Source organism: Natrix helvetica, assembly GCF_964273705.1.
Source record: "Natrix helvetica genome assembly, chromosome: 2".
Taxonomy (NCBI): domain Eukaryota; kingdom Metazoa; phylum Chordata; class Lepidosauria; order Squamata; family Natricidae; genus Natrix; species Natrix helvetica.
Genome location: NC_138552.1, coordinates 230438663 through 230464419, shown reverse-complemented (window position 1 = coordinate 230464419; position 25757 = coordinate 230438663). Strand labels below are relative to the sequence as shown.

The 25757-nt window shown below is 39.1% G+C and overlaps 1 protein-coding gene across 7 annotated transcripts in view; it reads right to left on the bottom strand.

Moving 5' to 3' along the window:
- SLC29A1 (solute carrier family 29 member 1 (Augustine blood group)) overlaps positions 1-25757 on the bottom strand; it is an 89258-nt gene that overhangs the window by 37439 nt on the left and 26062 nt on the right. Inside the window, exons 1-2 of one of the 7 annotated variants that reach the window (XM_081942236.1) lie at positions 22304-22354; positions 18317-18520 (exon numbers count right to left, since the gene is read on the bottom strand). The exons of 1 other annotated variant lie outside the window; for it this stretch is intronic. The gene's annotated coding sequence lies outside the window, so the exon portion shown is untranslated. Of the gene's footprint in view, positions 1-18316; positions 18521-22303; positions 22355-25757 lie in introns of those variants that run through there. 5 more of the 7 variants (XM_081942237.1, XM_081942239.1, XM_081942238.1 and 2 more) reach the window with 5 other exon arrangements.

Genomic DNA, 25757 nt, shown 5'->3' with positions numbered 1-25757 from the left:
CGCCTTCCCCAGACTCCAGGACTGGCCCATGTTTCTCCCCAATCCCTTCAACGTCTGAATCTGCACAACAGATGTCTTCCACATAACTCACTGGTTGCTCATTCATGATGGTGATCTGTTAAGCTTATGGCTAAATGAAATCTGAGTGCATATTTTCTTAGTTTATTAAGCTTCTTCTCCAGACTCTGCCTTTCTTCCTAGTTCTCACAAGTTTCTCTTATTCTAGCATTAGAATAAGTTCCATCTAAATAAATAGTTCTCAACCTACCACCACAATTGAGCCCAAAATTTCTATTGTTAAGCAAGGCAGGTTTTAAGAGAGTTGTGCTTCGTTTTATGACCTTTTTGCTACAGTTAAGCAAATCACTGTGATTGTTAACTGAAACATATGTTGTTAAGCAAATCTGGCTTTCCCCCCATTGACTTTGCTTGTTGGAGGTCAGCTGGGAAGGTTACAAATGCTGATTACATGACTCTGGAACAGTGCAATTATCATAAATATACACCAGTTGTCAAATGCCCAAATTTTGATCACGTGACTAAGGGGATGCTGCATAAATGTGTAAAACAGTCATACGTCACTTTTTTAGTGCTGTTGTAACTTTGAACAGTCATTAAATGATTGGTTATAAATAGAGAACTGTATAGGTTAGGGCAATCATATCTTGTATCTCCAGCATTCCTTCCCAGTGCTCAGAGAGGCAAACTCTCTACCATCCCAGCCTAATAAACATTTTCCCACGAAGCCCAGGATTTCTCAGTGGAAGGCAGTCCTTCTGGGCACAAAGAATGATGACTTCTGTCATTTTTCTTTTATGTACATATAGTTTCCAAATGAATTTACCAATTATAATTGTAGTTCTAAATATACAAAGCCTAGAAGTAAATTCCACTTGAGGATCAAGTATTAAAATGTTACTGAAATGATGAGCAAAAATAGCCATGGCTCCACCTAATTCCATTGGGCCATTGCCTTTCCCCTTGGCCTGTGTTACCCCAATTCTTGCCAAAATACTCATTATATTGCACAATATATTATACTCAGAAAAAAAAAGTGCAAAGTTCATTCTGAATATTTTAAGCAATTTTGTAGATGGATATAATTCAAAGTAACTCCTTAAGTTCTAGCATAGAGTATCCCTTTTCTGGATACAGAGAGACTGATGCCCCCTTCATTTCTTCTTGAGATATAAATTCATATAGAAATTTGCTGTTTGATGCCGGACCATCATTTTGTTTAAAGGCAAATGTCTATTCTGTGGGCACATAGAGATTTTGTAATCAGAGATTACAAAAGCCCAGTCGAGATTACAAAAGCCCAGTCTGAGATTACAAAAGCCCAGTCTAGCACAATACCAATGAAGAAGAAAAATAACAGCTCCCCAAAGAAACCAGCATGGCTGCATAAAGACAAACTGAAAGACAAAAAAGGTAAGTATAAAAAGTGGAAGGAGGGGGACATAACTAAGGCAGAATATCAGCAAATAGCCCGAGCCTGTAAAGATGAAGTGAGGAAAGCTAAGGCTCACAATGAAGAAAGGCTTGCCACAAAAGTAAAAATTAACAAAAAAAGCTTCTTCCAACATGTTAAAAACAAGAAAAAAGTTAAGGAAACAATTGATCCATTGCTAGGAGAAAGTGGCAAGAAGGTGACAAGCAACAGGGAGAAAGCAGAACTATTTAACTCATGTTTTGCATCTGTCTTTACACAAAGGGATAAAACAGTCCAACCTATCAAAAGCAGCACCACAAAAATCAGATTAGGAACACAAATTGAAATAGGGAAGAAAATGGTAAGTGAGCACCTGTCACCCTAGACGAGTTCAAATCACCAGGACCGGATGGATTACACCCCAGGGTTCTGAAGGAACTAGCAGACGAGATCTCAGAACCACTGAATTATATCTTTCAGAGATCCTGGAACACCGGGGAACTACCAGAGGACTGGAAAAGAGCTGATGTGGTTCCCATCTTCAAAAAAGGGAAAAAATTAGATCCAGGAAACTACAGACCTATCAGCCTGACCTCAATACCAGGAAAGATTATGGAAAAAATAATAAAGCAACGAATTTGCGAACACCTAGAAGCAAACAAAGTAATAGCCAAAAGCCAACATGGATTTGTCAAAAACAGATCATGCCAGACTAATCTTATTGCATTCTTTGATAATGTGACAAAATTAGTGGACCAGAGGAATGCCGTTGATATAGTTTACTTGGACTTCAGTAAGGCTTTTGATAAGGTAGACCATAACCTACTACTAGATAAAGTAGAAAAAAGTGGGTTAGACAGCATCACCACCAGATGGATTCGTAACTGGCTGACCAACCGCACTCAACGGGTAGTCCTCAATGGAACTGCATCTACATGGAGGGAAGTATGCAGTGGAGTACCCCAAGGCTCTGTTTTAGGCCCAGTACTCTTCAACATCTTCATCAATGATTTGGATGAGGGAATAAATGGGGAACTCATCAAATTTGCAGATAACACCAAGCTGGCAGGAATAGCCAACACTCCAGAAGATAGGCTTAAGATACAGAAGGATCTTGACAAACTTGAACATTGGGCACTATCTAATAAAATGAAATTCAATGGTGAAAAGAGTAAGGTTCTACATTTAGGCAACAAAAATGGAATGCACAGGTACAGTATAGGTGGTACCTTGCTCAGTAGTAGTAACTGTGAAAGGGATCTTGGAGTCCTAGTGGACAACCATTTAAATATGAGCCAGCAGTGTGCAGCAGCTGCCAAAAAAGCCAACGCAGTCCTAGGCTGCATCAACAGAGGGATAGAATCAAGATCACGTGAAGTATTGATGCCGCTTTATAATGCCTTGGTAAGGCCACACTTGGAATACTGCATTCAGTTCTGGTCGCCACGATGTAAAAAAGATGTGGAGACTCTAGAAAGAGTGCAGAGAAGAGCAACAAAGATGATTAGGGGACTGGAGACTAAAACATATGAAGAACGGTTGCAGGAACTGGGTATGTTTAGCTTAAGAGAAAGAAGGACTAGGGGAGACATGATAGCAGTGTTCCAATATCTCAGGGGTTGCCACAAAGAAGAGGGAGTCAAACTATTTTCCAAGGCACCTGAGGGTAGAACAAGAAGCAATGGGTGGAAACTAATCAAGGAGAGAAGCAACTTAGAACTGAGGAGAAGCTTCCTGACAGTTAGAACAATTAATCAGTGGAACAGCTTGCCTCCAGAAGTTGTGAATGCCCCAACACTGGAAGTCTTTAAGAAGATGTTGGATAGCCATTTGCCTGAAATGGTATAGGGTTTCCTGCCTAGGCAGGGGTTGGACTAGAAGACCTCCAAGGTCCCTTCCAACTCTACTATTGTATTATTATATAAAAGATAACACAGTATATTATAACCAGTATCCTCAAGCTAGGAGGACGATCCCAACAGATCTAATGTTAACTGATCATGTCATTCTACAAATTTCTGGAAAAGGCCTTCTCGTCATATGTTGAAAAGAAATTTTATTTCGATTTCTTTTCCAACCTACCTTTTAAAAATAATTACTCATATTATTCTTGAGATTATGGAACAGCAAATTTCCTAGGAAAATGTAATAGCAAATCATACTATTTTATTTATACAGAATATGCTGGCTGGGTAATCCTGGGAGATGAACTTCATACATCTTAAAGTCACCAAGGTTGAGAAACGCTACATTATCCAGCTGTCATCTGGCATCATGCTGTAGCAGAGATAAACATGGAAATCAGGCCAGCCTTTGGACTGCAGAGAAGGTGATTTCATTGTATTTTTCCCACGAGGTTCATCAGGACTCATTTCAACAGGCTGGAGCAAAGAGGCAGCAGCCAGCAAGGCTACAGCTAGGGACAAATAATCACTTGACCTCCTTATTTTGCATTGTTACTATTCCAACACATCATGATAAGATTAACAATTTTTGGCTGCAAGGTTACCATCTGAACAATACTTACAAGATAAATTGCAGCCATCTCTAAGTAATTGAAGTACCCTCGTCTAGATATCAGGACCGAAAAGAGGGGGGGTGTAGGATTAGCTTTTCTTGTCCTGTCAAACATTCTCTTCTTCTTTAGGAAATAAGAGAGATAAGACAGGGCCACTCTCAATGGAAAGATAGTACTTCCTCTATGTGCCCCTATTTTTTTTCTGGATAAAAAATAAAAGGAAGCAGAAAAATGATTTAAAAACTGTTAAGTAGTAGGCTGCTGGTGTAGTATATGAGATGTACAGAAAAAGCTCCATAATCCCATGGAACCTTTTTTTTTGACAGTTTAATAGTACCATTTATTTTGGCTTCAATATAATACCTTTTTGGTGATATCTATTTCTCCTCTGGATAGCTTTAAAAAATTATCTTAGCTGTTTTCTCATTTTAATTTTATACTGTTAAGTTTCATCTGATCTTTTCACATGTTCTGTTATATTGACTCAGGTTGACTCAGCCTTCCATCCTTCCGAGGTGGGTAAAATGAGGACCCAGATTGTTGGGGGCAATATGCTGACTCTGTAAACCGCTTAGAGAGGGTTGGAAAGCACTGTGAAGCGGTATATAAGTCTAAGTGCTATTGCTATATTGGTTTGGATAGTTGTTTTTAATTACTATGGGTGGGCTTCACTGGGAGTGACCAGAATGCAGATTTTGTAAATGATGAACAACAATGTCCTATTGTGTTAAACTTGGCCACATGCTTTGGATTTGCATTGCAAAATCTGATGTGACAGCAACATTTCCATATTCCCAAAGATGGTCACTAACATATTAGCTGTAAAAATGAGTCAAGGGAGGTTTGAGTCAGATGGCTGGATTAATTAAAGAAATGGAAATAAACAAATTAAAGTATTTAATTTTTTAATTGTTTTGTTTTTGTTCCCTAGATTGAACAAAAAGTTATATTTGGAAAGCACACATGGCTAATTTATTGCTAGTTCACAGGGTTTCTTTGCAATAGTCTTTTGCACAATTCTCCTCATTGCTCCAGTTAGGGGCTTGGCCAAAATGGGAAGGCTGATATACAGTTGTGTTATCCAAAGGAGGCCTCAATTTGTGCTCTTAATACAGCTGTTTATTCTGATTGGAAATATTATTGCCTAGAAAAGTTATTTCTTCACATTAGATTACTGAATACTTTGCGTGGCCCAAAAACACAGAGGTCATGCTGTTTCATCATCTTTATTTGACGAGCAGTTTGGTATAGTGGTTAAAACATCAGGCTAGAAACCAGAAGATTGTAGACGATAACCTTGGGCCAGTCACTCTTTCTTAGCCCTGGGAACAAGGCAATGGCAAACTAGTCCTGAAATCTTACTAAGAAAATTGCAGGGACTTGTCCAGGTACCAATTACCAAGAGTCAAGACTCACTCAAAAACACAACACACAAAAACCACCAAATAAGGTCAAAACAAAAACAGCAAAGCAGAACAGCATTTTACAACAATCGAATGTAGTTAGCAGAATTGTCAAAGTACCATTTTGTCAAAGGCATCTTCAGCCAGTACTTACTCTTAAGTGCTTTCCTCCCACAATAATATCCCAATTGCTTGTTCCTACAGTTCTAACCATTCCCAATTCATTCTTCAGACTGTTGCTATCTGTATATTCGATTCTCCCCCTCCAGGATTTTTAAGATAGATTTTTTGCAGTGATTAAAATTTCCTAATTAGTTTTAACTGCTCTACAGTAGTGATATAGCACAATTATAATTTTTATCAGTGGAAATAATCTTTAGAACCACAGTTGGAATGCAACTTAATAGTTCATACTAAACACATAAAGCACCTATGATTTTTCCCAATTCCATGTCCTTCTCTAACCATTAGAACAATAAGCAGTCTCTTTTGACACCAGATTATCTCATTAATATATTGTACGGTATGACATTCATTATTAGTTCCAGTTTGTCTCCCTTCTGAAAACAGCTCTTCCAGAGATTTGATTGGGTTTGTAGATTGGTTTTGATGATGTGATTTGTATCCAGGTGTAATTCAATTAGCTTGTGGATGTTTCAATTGTGTATTTTACTTTTGTGTGTTGCCAAGAGTCCCTTGGAATTGTGACAGATTACAAATACAGAAATGAGATGCTGTCCACTAAATTACGTATACATTTTGTAACGAATGGCACAGCCGTGGCCTCCAATATAAATGTTTGTTTTATTTTTGTAAAATGGCCGCCCGTCTTATTTATTTATTGATTTCAAAAAAACTCTGGTGGCTTACAAGATACTGCCTTTTGTATTGTATTGTAGTGTGTACTTTATGCTATTGTTTAATCAAAAGAAAAAGCTACTTATATGAAAGATTCAAAATACTCTAACACCTTCCTAAATGTACACTATTTCTGAATTTTTCTTATATTAAAGTGAGGAACTCTGAGGTAATTTAAGAGCTTTCCTCAAGGCCGTAGCTCTGTAAGGTCCTAGGCTGGGGCAGGTTGCTGTATAGGACTTCAGCCTACATTACTAGAGTGACCCATGTCTTAATGTATTTCAGTTTGGAAATAATGAAGTGAGGAATGGCCTCATATACAACAAGACAACCACTTGTCCTGGATGAAATCAGAGAAAAAGTATAATGAGATGAAACTGTTTTTTAATTTAGTCCTACATAATAATAGCACTATAGCAGCATTAAAAGGACTTCACAAATTGCCTGTCCAACACCCTGTTCAATGTGGAACCTGCTAAACCATTTTAGTCAGAAGGTTAACTAGCCTCTATTTGAAGACCTCAAATGAAGCAGAATATCGTGTTTCATTGTGCAACTTATCACACTAGTTGAATTACCCTCTTAAGAAATCTCTTTGAATGTTTAACCTAACTCTAATTCCATGTAGTTTCTGGTCTTGCCATCTGAGCAAAACAGAACAAATCTATGCCCTCTATGTGGTTTCTATAATTCTATGAGAACTCTAGACATCTAAAGACTGCTACCATTATTCCCCCTTATTCTTCTCTTCTGCATGCTAAATATATTTATTCAATAATATTCTTAAAGCTGATATGGAATCATTAATGCATACTTTGGGGATGTGGTCATTCATCCTATTATGACGATATCTAACAATTATATTATCAAGCCTATATTTTATCATTTTATTTTATTAATGAAGCGATGAGATTTTGTCAAATCTTTAGGTTGCTTAGGTCAAAGTATACTATATTCACGACTTTCCCCATCTATTAATCTAATAACTCTGCAAAAGAGAGAGAGAGAGAGAGAGAGAGAGAGAGAGAGAGAGAGAGAGAGAGAGAGAGAGATGAGGTTAGTTTGACATGACTTGTGGCAACAAGCCCATACTGATTCTTGTTAATTGTTCCATATGCCCAAAAAACATACTGTTTAATAATCTGTTCAAGGACCTTGTACAGTGGATATTAAAATTCTCCTGGGCCTTCTTCTTCCCCATTGAAAGCAAGGACAATATTTTCTCCTCCATTCTTTTGGGGTCATGACATTTTTCCAGTTCTCAAACTCTACAACTAGTGGCTCCAGAATCACCTTCTGCTAACCTAGGATAAAATTCATCTGACCCTGAGCAAAAATTTTGTATTAATGTGCAAGGTCAGGGTGCCCGAGTGCCATGTAGATCCTTTGGCAGGGCCATGAGAAGGTTTTAACCAAGATTGGCAGGGAGGTGGCATCTGGAAGCTCACCTTAGTTCAACCTACTAGATCACCCAGAAACAGTTCAGCCTTGTTTAGCAGGCAGGGCAGGTGGCATGCCAAGTTTTCTCATGCTGAACCGCATTCCCATCTAGAAACTACTGAGTAATTTTGCACTCAGAACCATGTAATTGAGTGGAGTGTTGCAGAGATGCAACTGAGACGCTTACTGGGCATGTAAGGGATGATAGAATAGTGACCAAACAGCTGTTGGTCATACGTGAACTGCACAGAAGCAATCCTTTAGAAAAGTCTACATATCGGTTTTCTCCTATGTTCATTTCCAGCAAAACAGATTTGATAGTTTTTTAAATATACAATAGAATAATAATCTACACTGCTTGCCTGGGAACAAGACTTTCAAAACAGTATTGCCTGTCCTAAATGTATGGCAGCTTCCAAGTGTAGCCTTTATTGTGCAATTGCCTAGTGTCATCAGAGGATGCTGACCTCAAAGACCTTCAAGGTCTCTTCCAACTGTTGTTTTGTTAAATAATCAGATATCACCTTCCATTTGTAATCCATGTTTTCTTATCTCTTCCTCTATCCTTTTTCTTAACAGAAGTGGAGCAAAAATAGCTATACTGTGTAATATCTTCACTAAAAGTACACTAAGCCATTTGTATGATAACATCTCAAGTTTCCATTCATTCTTCTTGAATTTTTACATATAAAGCACAGTTCTCTCCCTACAAAGTGTTTATATTAACTGAAATATAACACTGTTATCGGAGCACGAGGGATGAAACTTAATATTTCAGGTAGAACAGGTCAGGTCTTAAGCTTTGATCCGTATCTTTATGCTACATTAACCACTGGCATTTATGCTGAAACGCCAGACATCTCTGCTATATAATTTTCTGCAGGAAGTTATGGTTTTTCTTCTTTCTCGGCTATTATCTTAATCCTTGCAAAAATCCCACATAGAAAGCAGAATGGTGCAAGGATATTGTTGCGGCCCGCCAGCAGCCAGCGGAGCTGGCAGCAGATTCAGACAGTGAGGAGGTTGGGGAAAAACATGGAGCAGTCCTGGAGTCTGGGGAAGGCTCTGATGAGGGCTCTGCGTTGGAGGCAGAGATGGGGCCAGGGCCATCTGACATTTATTGGTGCCTTCAGAGTCAGACATCAGTGAGGCAGACAAACAGCTGGAGCCTGTTCCCAGTGTGCGCATCGACAGAGTTGCCAGGCGAAGGGAAGAGCTAAGGACCCAGGGTCGACTTGGGAGTAAAGCCAAAGATGGACAGTAAATGGCCCCTCCCATAGGGAATAAAAGAGGAGAGAAAGGGGAGTGGAGTTTGCAGGAGACAATTAGTTCGCTTAATTGATTCGAGACTCTCTGAGACTCCTTGCCAAGTTTTGAAGATATCGGCCTCGCAGCTCTCCAAGCCACATAAGGTCTGTGGTCTGTGACTGCAAATCCTTCCTTGAAAGACTTTTCTGGATGTGAATGAGAGAAATTCACAGTAACTTAATAAAAAGGGTTTTTTGCCAGAAGGAGGAGTCTGCTTCATGGTTTGGGGAAGCCTATGTCAGAACAGATACTGGCATTTAGGCAAAAATCACAAATGCATACTCCAGAAGCATATAAATTTGCACTAACACTCCAGCAGATTACATTCAAACCAGTTCTATGGCATATGGATAATCACTATTCCTTCATTCCATTACTGAAATTAATACAACCCAACCAAACAGCTGATTAATAACACAATCTGGAATGTACTACAGAACAAATATAATTCCGAATGTCTCACATTGGCAAAGCTGTGAGGTAAAACAAAGGTCTGCTATGATACGGCAAAAGAGGCACCCTCTTCCATCTTCATAAAGGCCCAGGTTTTCATTATTTATGCCTAGCTGTTCCCTTCCAGATTTATGGGGCTTCTGCTCTTCTCCAAATTCAACATTGGTGCCAATTAAAAACCTTGCAGCTGGTTCTAATTCAGAGATAATGTAGCTGAAACCAAAATTCAGAACAACATGTTCTACATGCTAAAAATAATTTCTTCAAAAAAGAAATTCAAGCTGAGAGTGGCAGACGTAGCCCTTGTGGTCATGATTGACAGTTTGGAAGGCAATGATTACTGGATGAACTTCATATTTATGGTTTTCTTTCAGTTTACTTCATGAGATAAAACAAAGACTAAAAAGTTGAATCCATTTAAAGCCAAGCTTCTAGGTATCCATTCACATCACGTTAAACCAATATTCAAAGATAAAAAAGTGATGGAATGAATGCAAAAGCAAATATTGCACAGCATCATGAATTCTAAGGTGAAATCCATGGACAGGAATGGCATTTTATCAAGGGGAAGAAAAGGACAAAAGAAGAACAAGCATGCAAATGGATTCAGAAGGGCTGCCAAACATCCAATAAACAACCCTACTGACTGCCAATATCTCTAAACAGTAAAAACAGAGAGGTTCTGGTTCCATAGGCCTCTCAACAACTTTAATACAGAAATAACTCTTTTCAAGCCTCACCTTTGTGTATCACCTCATCTATTTCTCCAAACTAAGCTGATGTGTTTGCCGATGTACATATTTTCCTCAGACAGTTCAAGAATAATGATGGCTGACTGGATCGTGGCAACAATAGCAGACCAAGCAGAACTTAGGACTTCTTAGTATTTTGTCCCACTTGGATGCACTGTGCTTGCCTAGTTCACACAGCAATGCCATCAGTAAAACATGTGACAAAGAGTTGGTTCCACAACCTGATGCTGATTTGAGGCTGAGAGAAATTGACTGGTTGAAGGTCACGTTGGTTTTTGTCCCTAAGGGATAGCAATAGCACTTATATACCGCTTTATAGTGCTTTACAGCCCTCTCTAAGTTGTTTACAGAGTCAGCATATTGCCCCCAACAATCTAGATTCTCATTTTACCAACCTCAGAAGGATGGCAGGCTAAGTCAACCTTTAGCCTGCTGGGATTTGAACTGCCAAATTGCAGGCAGCCAATGATTCTGATCATCCAATTTCTAATCCAGTGCCTTAACCAACCATAACATACTCTCAGAACTATCACCCTATATGAGTTGCAAAATTCTATTAAATGGCATGAAATCACCACTAAAGAGTAGGAAATGCAGGATTTTATATACTTTGGCTGCCACAGTGATACGCCAGTTTTAAGCAGCCCATATATATATAGATGGGTGGAAGAGGGGAGACCCCTTGATAGATCTACATGCTCACTACTATCAACACAAGGCGCATATGGGCACACAGCAGCAGCTTAGCATAGACAGAAGTAATGAGAGAATGCTTGAAGAACAGTGGATTTTATCTGGAGGCCCTTTAGGGGTGTAGCACTGCATCTAGGCGTGGACAAAATGGACAGTATTGGAAGAGCAGTTTTCTAGCAGTGCCTGCTTTATCTCAATCTAAGCTGTGTACATTGATATATGAAAGAGTATTAAAGTTGTTTAAATCTGCCATTCTCTTTCACAAATGAAGCAACATGTAGTTATAGGGTGCATGTTGAAGGAGAGTCCTCAATAGCCAGACTCTAATATATTCTCTTTTATATCACTAGAACCACGTTGGCAGTTATTCAATCTGCGAACCTTGATGGGTGCCAGCTGGCTGCAAATAAAATCCCAAGAATCAATCCAACTCTCTCAATTTATAAAAGTCAGAATCTTATGGTAAGATGTTAGCTTGACCTCATTTTGGTGCAAGGAGATTTTGACAAAATACAAGTTTATTCCTTCACTTACCTTGGATGAAGCAATCCTCCCTTTTAGTTGTTGCTTTTGGAATTAGACTTGTGCCTGCCTTGAAATATGTTTATTCAGCCCTGATTATCACTGAACTGAAAAGCACTTTGACCTGGACACCTAAACTGATTGCTTGCAGCCTGCCCCCCCTCCCCCGTGGGCTCTGACACTCACCTTCATGCAGTATCAACAATGATACAATAAATAAAAGCTGTGTAACTATAACAAGTATTGGCTGAGTGTACTGAATTTTGTGGTTTTTTTCGACCAGTAGAACTGGAAAAATTTCAGAACAATTGATACAAAGATCCCACACACACACAAAAAGGCTGTGAACTACTGCCTCGTGCATTATGGAGGCTGAACAGTTATTGCCCTGATTTCACATCATCTAGAATAACTTGTCAAGGTGAGAGAGAGCACATGCAATGGAAGATATATAGACTGGAGTAGGGCTCAATCAGTGATACAAAATCAGTTGTTTTTAGCTACCATAGACTACCAAGGCTCTCCTCCTACAATGTCAATAATTAGTGCTCTTTTTAGTTTTACTAATAGAAACCTCTTCTGAATGACCTACCTAAGTTGAAATTCAAACTGGAAATTCTATTACAGATTTAAATAGTGCCCTTTGTAAAATACGAACTCATGGGAGAGACATCCACTCACAGCAAGTCACACTACTAGAATGTGAATTGGCACTTAAGCGGCTTTAAAATTTATGCTACCATATTATTTTATTTCCCTCTCCTATACTTTTCTACTTTACTGTAATATCTTCTCTCCCTCTCTCTCTTTTTAGGGCCTTTCTAAATATGTTTTGCTGAGATTTTATGTAAGCTACATTGAAGATCATCTGATCAAGAAATATCACTGGAATGAAAAAATATGGCTTAATAATGACCATGGTGTCTCTAAGGAATCTTATGTAGGAGGACTGGGGAAAAGGCTTGCTAGATTTTTTTTTAAAAAAAACCTACTTCTAACTAGAAAAATGGAATCTATTAGATACCCACAAGTGTCTATGGAGATTCTCAATCATCTATGTCAGAGGTCCACAATGACTTGGCTGAGGGCCACTAGATTTCTTTATAGGCCAAGTGTGATTGGACACACAAGGAATTTGTCTGGTGCATATGCTCTCAGTGTACATAAAACGACAAGATACATGTCTTTTGGAACCAGGCTGAAAAGAACTGCATTCTTTTCCCTTTCTCAAAACCATCTTTAGTCCCCTCAGATAATATCTAGACATCTGTTTTCTTTCTATGTTCTCTTGATCTCCTCTCACAAATCTGTTGGGAACTTTTAGTAAGCTCCTTTTGTAGATTCAGTATGAAGAGGTTATCCATATCATTCTTTTTATTCTTAGTGTCTCTTCTCCCAAAATCATTGACAACTTTATGAAAACCGAGATGGTTGGTTATACATGCTGTTGATATTAATTACACTTTGCTGGGATGGGGGATAGTTTCTCCCCCCACAACTTTTTAACTTTTTAAATCTTTTTTTATATCTTTTATATTTTGTAGTTTGTATTAGTTTTAGAATGAAGCTGTTAATAACATAGTTATAAAAAAGGGTCTTATAGTGGAATTTCTCTCAATATCCCATACATATTTTTCCTATAAACCTTAGGCGATAGTACGGGTGCAATACTTCTGCCTAACTATAATATTTATTTCCTTTAAAAGATCATTTTTAAGCAAATGGTTCTCACGAGGCATTACCCATACAATGTACAAACGGTTGCTTTACTAAAGAAAACAGCATAGGCTTTTCCACCCAAGTAAATGTATATACAAATTTGGAATAATTAAATAGACTTTATCATTATTTGTGTACATTTCACTGTTTATTTTGAGTGCACTATTTACATATACAGCTATAAATCTGTTTAACACACCACATTCATTACTCACATCGTATTAGGCAGTAAGGCTTAGCAACAACATTTGGGACTCTAAAAGGGATTTTATTCTCAATTTGAAAGCATGATTGGGAACAATGGATTCCAGTTTCCAGATCTGGACACGCTGAAAGTGGTCTCAGAAAGAGTAAATATTTGGAGTTTTGAATCAGAATACATGAATTATTAATAGATTTATTAGAGAGAAAAAATAACCACACAAAAAGCACATGAATACAATAGTACTCTCTAATTTATGATCCTAGCAGCTAGCAGGAGGACAAACATATTGCCTCAGATGCTGGAGTTATATATAGCTATCATACCTAGAAACCATCAATAGCATTGTACTCTGTTCACTAATCTAATACTTGTTTTTACAGATTGTCTCAGTACAACCAAAACCAATTATATTTCCCCTGAACATTGTGCTTCTTTTATATGGAAGGTGGCATAAATTAGCTACACATCACACAGCTGAAAATTTCACTCTTAGCAAATTGTGTGCCAAGTAACTAAGCTGTGGTTAGTATGAACGTGACAAGACGCAGGGAAACCTAATAATTGAATCAGGTGTATCTCATAGATCAACAAATGATTTTCAGAGATCAAGTTGAAGGTTCAGAATTACTATCAAGCTAGTACTAGACAATCTGTACTCCAGTGAGTGGCAGACTGAAATTCTCTTTTTTATATTCATGGCCTTAGTGAATGTAAATTCAATATAGCCATTCCTTACCACTGGGTAGTTTTAAGAAAAGCATAATTAAAGCTCAGCTGCCACACAAATTATTTAACTGCCAGTTTTCTTCTTGAAATTAACCCCCTGGGAGTTCTCTGGCACCTGGTACATAGTTTGGGAACCACAGTAATAACTGAATCCTTCTCATCCCACTTGAAATAATCGGGCTTCAGTTTAAATAGATTCTACATGAGCAATCTTTTAAAAAAGGTTCTGGCTAATCCAGCAATTCTCTTCCAGAAATATAAATTATGTCTGAATTCTTAGAAGTCTGTATCACTCATGCACTTGCCATTATCTCCAGTTGCACTTTGTATAGTGCAGAGGTGGTGATCAAACAGAAGAGCTCAAAGCTTAGTTTTGTTTCCACTGTCAACTGAAAAAGGCCTTGTTCTCCATGGATAATCATGCTGAAACTGCAAAATAGCCATGTCCATGGTATCCTGGCATTTTCCCATGATCAGAGACATCCTAGAACCTTGCCCCAACAAGCTGTGTTTAAAAGTATTTCCACCATTAGGGTGGAGGTCTTGCAGGCTCTTCAAACTTGGCGATGTCTTAGTGTGGACTTCAAGTCCCAGACTTCCCCAGCCAGCATGGCTGTCTGAGAAATTTGGGGAGTTGAAGTCCACAGATCTTAAAGTTGCCAATTTTGGAGGCCCCTGTCCTAATATGATCTTGCCAAATCACTGCAGACCACATATTCCATACCAAGAAACAATCCAGCTCAACCTGCTTCTATAGCCAACTCCTAAAACAATGTCCTGACTTTCAGCATATGCCAGCCTTCTCCAACTTGACAGTACTTAAATACAGGATAACAGAGTTGAAACTGACCTTGGAGATCTTCTAGTCCAACCTTCTGCTCAGGTAGGAGACCCTTCATCATTTCAGACAAATGGCTGTCCAATCTCTTCTTTAAAAGCCTCCAGTGATGGAGCACGCATGACTTCTGAAGGCAAGCCATTCCACTAATTAATTGTTCTAACCATCAGGATATTTCTCTTTAGTTCTAGATTGGATCTCTTTTTGATAAGTTTCCAGTTCTTATTTCTTATCCAACACTCAGGTGCATTGAATATGTTGACCTCCTCTTCTCTATGGCAGCACCTCAAATATTGGAAAACTGCCATCATATCACCTCTAGTCTTTTCCCCCCCCATAGACTAATAATGCCTTGGTGCTGACAATGCTAGAATTCCCAATTAGTGGTTGAGAATTCTGAATTGCAGTTCCAACAAACTTGGATGGCATCTTGTTTGGAAAGTCTGCTCTGTATTTACTATGTCTTCTGTTTCTGAGTTAGATTAAAAGTGAGTCACTATACAAACCATTAGAAAACATTCCCAGGAAATGAAAGGGAGTGGGAGTAAGCTTCCACAGAAAAATGTCATATAACTGACCAAGAATTCAGGCTATTCAGTTGGAAACAACAAGACTGTAATAACTATTGTGGTTTCTAATAATTCTAAGCTAATACAAATGAATTTCTGACACTGATATAATCTGTTTTTAGAATCGATGCTGGAAGGCAATCAGTTCAGCCTAGTGTTGGAAACAATTGTCTCCACCCAAAATAATTGCAAGTATGTGTTAAATATAATCACATTTTTAAATTTAAAATATTCATACCCTTGCAAGGCATTTTCCAGTTTTTTTCAAAAGAAATATTTTATTTCTTGCAAGCCTTCTTTAAAAGGGCAATAAAAATACAGCACAATATTATTTGAAGATAGTTAAAAAACACAGCTACTAAAATGTCTTTCTAATGCTAACATGAATTGCTGAATTGATCCCCTAAGCATCATAGAATCTTCACAACAGTCTAATCCAAACAGAATCTGCCCTTTCAAATGAGCAAATAAAAAGTGCCGATTAGGGAATCTTGGGGAAGGAAATGGGCAATTTTCGGTGAGGACTCCTTTTCTGGAAAATAGCTTGCATTGGAGGTAGGAGGAACCTCTCCCGTCATGACTTAACAGAGGTTTATGAAGATCTATGTTTTCAGAGTCTTCTGGGATTGACTAAAGATGAATCACTAGTTATTTCCTTGGTTGAGATGTGTTGTCAAGAGTATGTTTCAATGTATTAAATTGGTTGTTACTGTTTTATTTTGGGTAATACAGACTGCGTGTCAACCAGATCGAAGTGGCATGGAAATTGTTACAGTGTAATAAATAGTAACTAAAAGGCCCCCAGGGTTGATTACAGACAGCTTCAGATTTGATGGCTTTCCCATTTGTGAAGTCCAGGAATATAGGCCAACTTTCCCTTTCACAAATCTGAAAGGCAAAGCTTGCTGAAACAAGAATACATTGCTACATACATTTTTTGAAGGCACCTCCTCCCTGAAACTTCAGTGTAGTATAGATTCTACCTATAATCCTAAAGGCTAATGAGGTGTGATTAATAAAACTTTTGCAATAAAAATACCTTTAATAGGTCACTGCACCACAATCATATTGGTGAAGAAAACCTTCCCTATCCTGCCTCTTTCCAAATGTCCTGAGAACTGCTAAGAACTCAGGTCCCATTGTTGAAGGACCATCCCAGATGGAGAGTCCAAGTGACAGATTCTATCCAACTCAAAGTTTGCATTTTAAGAACATTAGCTTAGATAATATTGGAAAAGAATAAATGTTAATGTTCCATCCAGTTTTCTGGCAGCTAAGTTTATTTTCCAGTCCTATTATGTAATACACGAATGTATCTAATAGATTCCAATTTGCAGTCAATAGGAAATATTTTTCTACTTCTGTTCTTCCATAAATCAGATGAGTCTCTCTACAGAAGATTGTTCCATCATGCCTATTAATTTTAAGTAAGCAGATGAAGAGCATGGAACTGTGCAGGCTAACTTAGCTCCCTATTTATTTCAACACCTGATCCATTCACAGAGCTTGTCCTTATTAATAAGCTAAAAATTTAGCCATGCTCATGCTTGTGTGAAGGTTTAATCAGTACAACCCCTTTACATGTTATATTAACTATATGGATACATGAACCCACTCAAATAAGCAAGGTTTGAAAGAGGTCTAGGTAGCTTCTTCATGAAACCATATTTACAACTATCGAGATCATAAAAGTATCTCTACAACTATTGATATCTGTGATATTATGTATGAATGTAATTTTACAAATATTATAGTGGGATAAAACCAAGTTTTCCTTTTTGACTGGATCAAAAAGGGTTGTGTACAATATTAGAACAATGCAAAACAAATATTTGCCCAACCTTTCAAAAGTAATAGCACAACACAGCATAATAAGCCAATGTACATTTTCTTTGTTGAGAATTATATTAACTTGCTAAAATATGTTGACCGAAGAACACACATATCAATAGTGCACAAGGACAGAATCAAATACAACTGTGTCATCACAATTTTGTGGCATCTTTTTCATGCAACTTTGCTGGGGACAGGAAAGGTTGCCTTTAAGAAAAATCCCAACAAATTTATTTGCAGAGACAAATGGAGTCCCAAATACAAACCAATGCTATTTTCTATATATTGAATTGAAAGTAATAGTAATACATTTTCCCTGGGATTTCCTGTTTTCTTTCACTTTTCCATAATCTTAGGGATTTATAATTACCGCAGAGAAGGAAATTACAAGTTTCTCCAGGACTCCTGGTCCTTGGGATATAATGAACTTAGAAGAATCTTATTGAATGTCCCAAAGGTGCTTTTTCAGGAGACAACTGGACTGTCTTGTTTTTTTCTTTTTCTTTTCAAGGTGGTTAGCTTCTCATCTAAGAAGCTTGGAGAAGCGAAAAGTCTTCAAAAGAAAAAGGAAGGAAGTGCAGTTGCCTCCTGAAAAAAACAATCAGGGACAATCAGGACTTGGATGACTGATAATCTCTACAGATCTTATTGAACGTTTTAAGATGGTTAATCAACTGCCATATGATAAATTTAGGAGGAAGCTCATCAGTACAGCAGTCCTTGACTTATAACCATTCATTTAGTGACTGTTCAAAGTTACAACGGCACTGAAAAATGTGACTTGCAAGAATTTTTCACATTACTACTGCAGCATCCCCGTGGTCGAATGATCAAACTTTGGGCCCTTGGAAACTGGCATGTATTTATGACAGTTGCACCGTCCTGGGTGTGAGAACAATCACCCTTTGTAAACCTTCCCAGGTGCCTTCTGAAAAGCAACAGGGGGAGCCAGATTTGCTTAACAATCATATGATTTACTTAAAAACTGCAGTAACTCATTTAAAAACTGTGGTAAAAAAAAAGGTAATAAAATGAGGCAAAACTCACTTAAACTGTTATCTTGTTTAGCAATGGAAACTGTGGTTATAAATTGAGGACTTCCTGTAATTACATGGAAGGATTTGTTCCAGTTGTGTTGATGAAACTCACTGTTTCATTCACCATCTTGTTTTTTTATCTACCCACCAACCTTCTGTACTTGTTGTTCCCAAGATTGGCTGGGATCTGTTTGGTACACTGGTAGCAGAATTCCTACAGGGAAAATAGAAGGCGACAATGACTCATTAGTGGCATAAAATAAAGTAAAAATATAAAATAAAGGAAGCTCAATATAAAAAAAACAAAGGTTCTTGTCCACTAAGACAGGGGTGTCCAAACTTGGGAACTTTAAGACTTGTGGACTTCAACTCCCAGAATTCCCCAGCCAGCCATGCTGGCTGGGGAATTCTGGGAGTTGAAGTCCACAAGTCTTAAAGTTCCCAAGTTTGGACACCCCTGACTAAGGAGTATAATGGCAGGCAGCCTTTAAAAAAAAAAAAGGGGGGGGGAACCCAGGGAAAAATCTACTTGTTCCCATTGCAATTATATATAACAATATTTGAAGTAATTACATTTTCTCCCAGCTTGATTCCTTATATAAACATACACTGGGCAGCTAGACTGGGAAACAGAAAACATTACTCCAGGGAAAAAATCTGGGTAAGACCTCCATTTGGCCATAAGACTGACAAAAACGATTTTAGCTCATACACTTTCTCAGCCTTACCAAAGTGAATTGCTATGAAAAGTAATGTAACAATGTATTACACTGTCCAGGGCACTCTGTAAAGATGGCAAATAAAAGTAGTTTTCCATGTACTGTTATTCATTCTCTCACGTGCAAGCATTTCACAAGAAAACTTAAATAACTCAAGATTATAAAATAAAGCATTGTCTCCTTGGTGCCTTCAGATATTCTGGGGAAAGCAGTACTGATCTATTTCTTCATTTATACCTGTCCCTTTCCTCAAGAATGATTTGAAAAGAAATACCTTAAAAATTCTAATTTTTAATAGCACATGTTAAGAACTCTCTGAAGATTGTTTCCAAGGGACCCTGCTGCTGAGTTAAATCTAGCATTCTTTTACACAGGGTGCAGCTTTATTATATTTGGAGAAAGCCCAGAATTCAATACCCATCATTTGATTTCTTGCAGAGTTGGGAAGGATTTAGAGTTTATATAATTTTTTATACTGCCTATGAAAATACACGCCATAGTCCTGGAGGAAGCAGATCTGGCAGGATTGTATGTGCATGTAAGTTGTATTTAAAAGGATAAAGGGTTATTACTAACAGTTAGATCGAATCAATTTCTGTTAACAGTGCAAGTTCTGTCAATATTTCCACACATATTCAATAAGTAAACATTATTCTGTTTCCCCTGAAGATGTAAGTTACTTTTTTCTAATTTTCATCTATTATTTCATTTTTATTTACTGCCAAAGGTTCTAGGTCGGGATTCTGGGAAATATAACTTTAACATATTTTGAAGACGCTGAGTTGAACAAAGTAGGGATTTTCTAATATTTTCATGTCACAGAACCCATTTGTTAAAAAAATATTTTCCCAGAATCTCTGATTAAGATGCCATGCTATATAGTGATAGAAAGTTGGCTGCTTTCAAGTAATACTTTTCCCCCCTGTCTCTCATTGAACCCCATCAAATTAGTTAGAAAAACCCTGGATTGGAGACTTTTTATTCATAATTTTAATCCATGTACCCCTAAGCACATAGCAGTCCCCACTAAACATGCAAAACATTAATCTATTTTTGCACAGCTCTCTGTGAGCTTCTAAATCAATCAAGGTAATCCTCAATTTACGACCACAATTGAACCCAAAATTTATGTTGCTAAGCAAAACATTTGTTAAGTGATCTTTGTCCCATTTTACAATCTTTCTTGCCACAGTTGTTAAGTGAATCACCAGCTGCTTTCCCCATTGACTCTGCTGGTCAGAAGGCTACAAAAAGGTGATCACATGACCCTGGGACACTGCAACCATAATAAATATGAGTCAGTTGCCAAGCGGCTGAATTTTGATCACATGACCACGGGATGCTGCAACAGTCATAAGTGTGAAAAACAGTAATAAGTCCCTTTTTCAGTGTTGTAAATTTGAGCGGTCACTAAATGAACTACTGTAATTCAAGGACTACTTGTAATCTTCTAAATTTGCAAGTAAATAGAAAAAGGGAAAGATTTTTCAAGAAAATGCTGTAAACGAACATTCCTGCTTGAATGTTAGAAATTTAGCAACGTCCTTTCCCATTCTTCTCAATTTTCCATCCACTGCTCACCTGCAACCAAGTAACAAAGCATGCTGTCTTTACAGTATTAGCTCCCCCCACCCCCCACTCCATATTACTTTGTACCTGTATGAAGCTTGTTTTTTCAAGTCTGCTTTTGAGCATGCATCACCTGCTTTTGCACTGTTCCATAGTGATTAAATTTACTATTAGCACATTAATGTCACCTTCCCAGCGTTAGCTTAGCTTACAGGGATGCTCTGAATCCACACCAAATTGTATCACAACTAGCTACAGCTCACCAGATTTCCCTTTCCACTAGCACTACCTGCAGTTGCCAAGGACTAAATGTGGCACTTCTCACAATTGGAACTTTAAGGATAGCTCTGCCTTGGACTCTGATTTAATTCTGCATGATATTTGGAACGCTGACATTATCCCAAATCTAAAAGCTTCATGAACTTTCAACTGGGTGGAATCCCAGCAAGCTTTTAGATTTGGGATAATGTCAGCGTTCCAAATATCTGCATGAGCTCTTTCCCTTCCTTCCCCTCGCCGATGCTTTTCCCTGGAGCTCATTCACACATTCTGCTATTGACACCCAAGGCATTATACCAACCATGTCTGACCTGGATCCCCCTCCCAAAAAAGTGGGAACAAGCCTCTTTTCTTGTCTACCGCAAAACAGGTGATCTGCAGGTTTACAGCTATTACTCCGTACTTTCCCTCCCCAACCACCATTAAACGTATTAATTACGCTTCCTGCGCTAGATTCATTAAGGCACATTGTTCAAAGACAGCTAAACTTCCGAGAACGTGAGTGGGTGTGGGGGGGGGGGGCGAGGGGGGAAAATCAGAAGAGTTAGCTTGCACATTCCCCTTCCACCCCGTCTGAATCGCCCCCGTTTCCCGGGCACAAGGCAGACACAAGAAGCGCCTCTTTCCTTCCCGCCAATTTTAACGCCGCTGCTGAAAACTGCACCCCGCGGAAAAAAGAAGCCGGGTGCGGAATGCCAATATTTGAGGAGCTGCCACAAAGAGGAGGAGCGGGGTTAAGCTATTCTCCAAAGCGCCGGAAGGTCGGACAAGGAATAATGGATGGAAACTGACCAAGGAGAGATTCAAGCTAGAAATAAGGAGCAAATTTCTGACCCCGAGAGCAATCAACCCATGGGACAGCTTTGCCTTCGGAAGTTGCGGGAGCTTCAGCACTGGAGGCTTTCAAGAAGAGACTGGACTGTCACTTGTCTGAAATAGCGTAGTCTCCCGCCTGGGGGCGGGGGGTTGGACTAGATGACCTACAAGGTCCCAACTCTGTTAAATCTGCTCCTTGGCAGACCAAAGGCGATGTTTTCCAGCTCTTTTTCGGGGTAAATTATCTGCATTTAGCAGCAGTGAAATCATTCAACCGCCGACGCGGAGAATTACGCCCCGCACTAAGGGGAAGGAGATGATGAGAGGCGAAATTCGTGGTGCTGGGACCGCTATTCTCAGGGGCGGCCGGGAAACCCATCGCCGTCCACTCCCGGGCGAGAAGCCCAAGAAGCGACAGGTGCCTGCACTCCGTCCTGGCCCCCTTCCACCAAGTCCGAAAGCGGCGCTCTTTTGCCATGAAAGGAAAGCATTTCGCGGGAACGACCTGCCGCGAACCCGCCGCTCTGCGCTGGAAGGCGGCCTTTCCTCTTCCCCCGAAAGCACCGGCAATGGAAAGGGGCAAAGAGCGGGACCAACCGCGTGGAGAAACCTACCGGCCGCTCAGATCCTGTTGCGCTGCTCTCGCTCAGCAGCGTGTCTTTGCCATTAGAAAGGGGCGGGTCACTCCACGCGGCCCCGCCCTCAGTGACCCTCCCACTGCCCTCCCTTTCTCCGTCCTTCTCGCCAGAGGCGTTATGGCGGAGGAGGCTGAACGCTCGTGTGACGGGGGTCCGGAAGGATCCGGGAGAGCCCCGCAATCAAGCCCAGAGAGGAACGGAGACCATTCGCAGGTGGTGGTTCTTTTGCACCCCCTCAGGGCTCAGCTACTCCAGGGTTAAGGCTTTTTTTTTTAAGGGGCTGGGACCCAAACGAAAGGATGGGTCTCCAACGCGGAAAGCCGGCGTGTTTTGTGCAGGTAGTCCTCGATTTACGACCACAACCAAGCCCAAAATGTCTGTGGTTAAGTGAGACGTTTGTTCAGGGAGTCTCTTGCCCTATTTTGCGACCTTCCTTGCCGCAGTTGTTAAGTGAATCATTGCAGTTGATAAAGTGAGTAACCCGGTTGTTAAGTGAATCTGGCTTCCCCATTGACTTTGCTTGTGGCCAAAGGGCATCCCAAAAGGGACGCTTCAAAGGTCGTCACTGAAAAATGGTCATAGGTCACTCCTTCCAGGGCTGTTGTAAATTTGAACCGTCACTAAGTGAACTGTTGTAATTCGAGGATTTTAATGAATATGCCATAAATGAATATTCCTGCTTGAATTTGAGGCATTTATAGGACTACCTGTATGAGTCTCTTTTTTCGGGGAGCCTTTTCGTTCTTCATAATCTCATGCTGTGGTTATGAGTGCATCAGGTCATGAGCCAAAAGCAGTTGGCCAGACTTATTGTGGATCAAACAATATGCTCTGGGTGCCTTTCTCCTACCTCCCAGGCTCAACTACAAATGAGCAAAACCGTAGTTTTATCCTGGTGCAGGAATTCTTAAACTTTGCCATCGTAACTGATCAATTTGCTGCAAACCTCCCATGATTGTGGTTAGGGCTGGGCAAAGTGTGAAATACTGTTATACTACTACTTTTCCATAATTCAGTACAGGTAGCCCTCGACTTATGACCACAATTTGAGCCCAACATTTCTGTTGCTAAACAAAGGAGTTGTTACGTGAGTTTTGCCTCATTTTGCAATGTTTTGGCCACAGTTGCTAAGTGAATCACAGCAATTGCTAAGTGAATCTGGCTTCCCTCCTTGATTTTGCTTGTCAAAAGCTGGCTGGGAAGGTTACAAATGCTAATCGCATGACTCTGGGACAGTGAAACTGTCATAAATACATGCCAGTTGCCAAGCACCTGGATTTTGATCACATGACCATGGGGATGATGTAATGTGAAAGCCGGTCATAAGCCACTTTTTTCAGTGTCATTTAACTTCAGTCACTAAACGAATGCTTGTAAGTCAAGGACTATCTGGCATACATGCACTCATATCGCCTGACTGCGTTATAAAACAAATACAACATGTTTAATATGTTCCTTATATGCATAGATATGCTGTGTAATGCCTCAAATAAAAATTCAGTCTTTGGTATTTACACCCCACTGTAAGTCACGGGATTTCTATTGGAACACCACAATGCATGACTCAATAATGACAAATTTTACTAGATACCTTCATACAGTTGCTAGTATAGATAAGCAAGTATAAAAGTTAACTTCAAACTAATGTTCTAGATCAAACTAATGATCGCTTAAAATGTGTAGTGCTGTTAGTGGTTCATAAAAAACAGAAGCTGGTAGAACCTGATCTGTAAGCTTGACTATTGTTGATGCCTCTATGCTCAATCAAAATGCTTAAGGCACAATTTAAAAAAAAAAATGTTTTGCAATCCACTCTAAATCCCCAGGAAAACACAATACGGAGTTTGAGAACCTCTCACTGGTGTTATATAAACCCAGGCCTGTATGACTAGTTTATGATTTAGTAAATCGACTATAAATCAAGAACATTGGCTTGAGAAAGCCATGGTTTTAGTTTTACTTTTTTTTTTTTTTTGCAAATGAATTCTGAGAATTGAAGAGTTTCCATGAAAGATTAATGGCCAATAAAAACTTCACACAAATGCAGTCCATTTTTATCACTAGAGTTCTTATTCTTGGACAGAAGTTCTGGGAGCATTTTTTTTAAAGAACAGGATCTGAAGCCTGAAAAAGTTTGAAAACTGGTCTAGGTGACCATGTCCTGTGAAGCCTACTGTAGGAGTGTGCCCTATAAAAATGAGAAACGTAAAACTGCTCTAATATGCAGCTAAGAAGACCAAATCTGCACCTTTATTTTTTGCTCCAGACCTAAATTTGTTTTTTTTAATTAAACCTATTCATTTGGGTGCATTGTAAGTCTTCTTAATAGACATACATTGTCTGGAATAGGAAGACTATCTTTTCTATCACCTCTCATACACCACTGTTTTTATTTTTGTGGATTGACACTGAATCTACTTTGACTACTCATTCTCCTTCCTGGCATGAATTTTACTCATGCAGATAGCTAGACCCCACCCCCTGTCTGGGTCCCTAATGCTTTTACTTCTACTCAAAGGTCTCCACATTTGGCTACCCTTCACGCTACTGAGGAATAGCTTCCTCTCCTTTAGGAGCCTAGACAGCAAAATGGGTCACCATGATTTCCTACTTAACATAGGGATGGATCTGAATCTTAAACAGACTACAGTCTCTTTTCCTATATACAAAAGCCTCATCTTTGTTTTTATCTTGGTAAACCACACACTTTGCATAGTGTGCTTGTTAAACAAGCAAAGGGAGATGCCAGGATATATTTACTTTTTGAGATTTACAGAGTATTAACAGTATCTTCACAGAGTCGCCGAAAAACCAATTGCCTTCTGTTTTTTTTCTTCTCACCGAATGTCTGGCACCAAACTACAGCTGTGTGATAGGGCACCAAGCTCTAACTTCAGAACCAGAATTCTTAGGATTTAGCCCTGGAACTAATGAAGGGTTCCCTGAATATGTGGAAAATGTTGTATCTTCACTATCTCAAAGAAGTGGCAAAAGTTAACAACTTCTCTGAAAAGCAAGGCTCAGCCAGAAAGTGCTAAATTAACACATCCATTACCTTGTCTTCTTGCCTGATTACTATAATTGGTTAATATGGGATGCTTCTCACAAACCCATACTACGAGTTTGTGATTCTAACATCATCTGACAAATCCACAACAGTAGGACTAGATATCAAACTATAATTTCATTCTATGTTCCTCATGAGTATTCCATAGCAAGAGGAATACAGGGAAAAAAGCTAAACAGAACCAGGAGTATAGTTAATTTTAGATTCTTTATCCTGGAGGCCACGGATTTCTATTCCAACATCTTATTCTGATGGCATCTCTTAACAGTGTTTCTACTGAATCTCCTAGATGATCCATACAAGAGTTATTTTTTAAGCAGAAACTATGCTGTGGACCAAAGAAATGTCAGACCAAATGGTTTC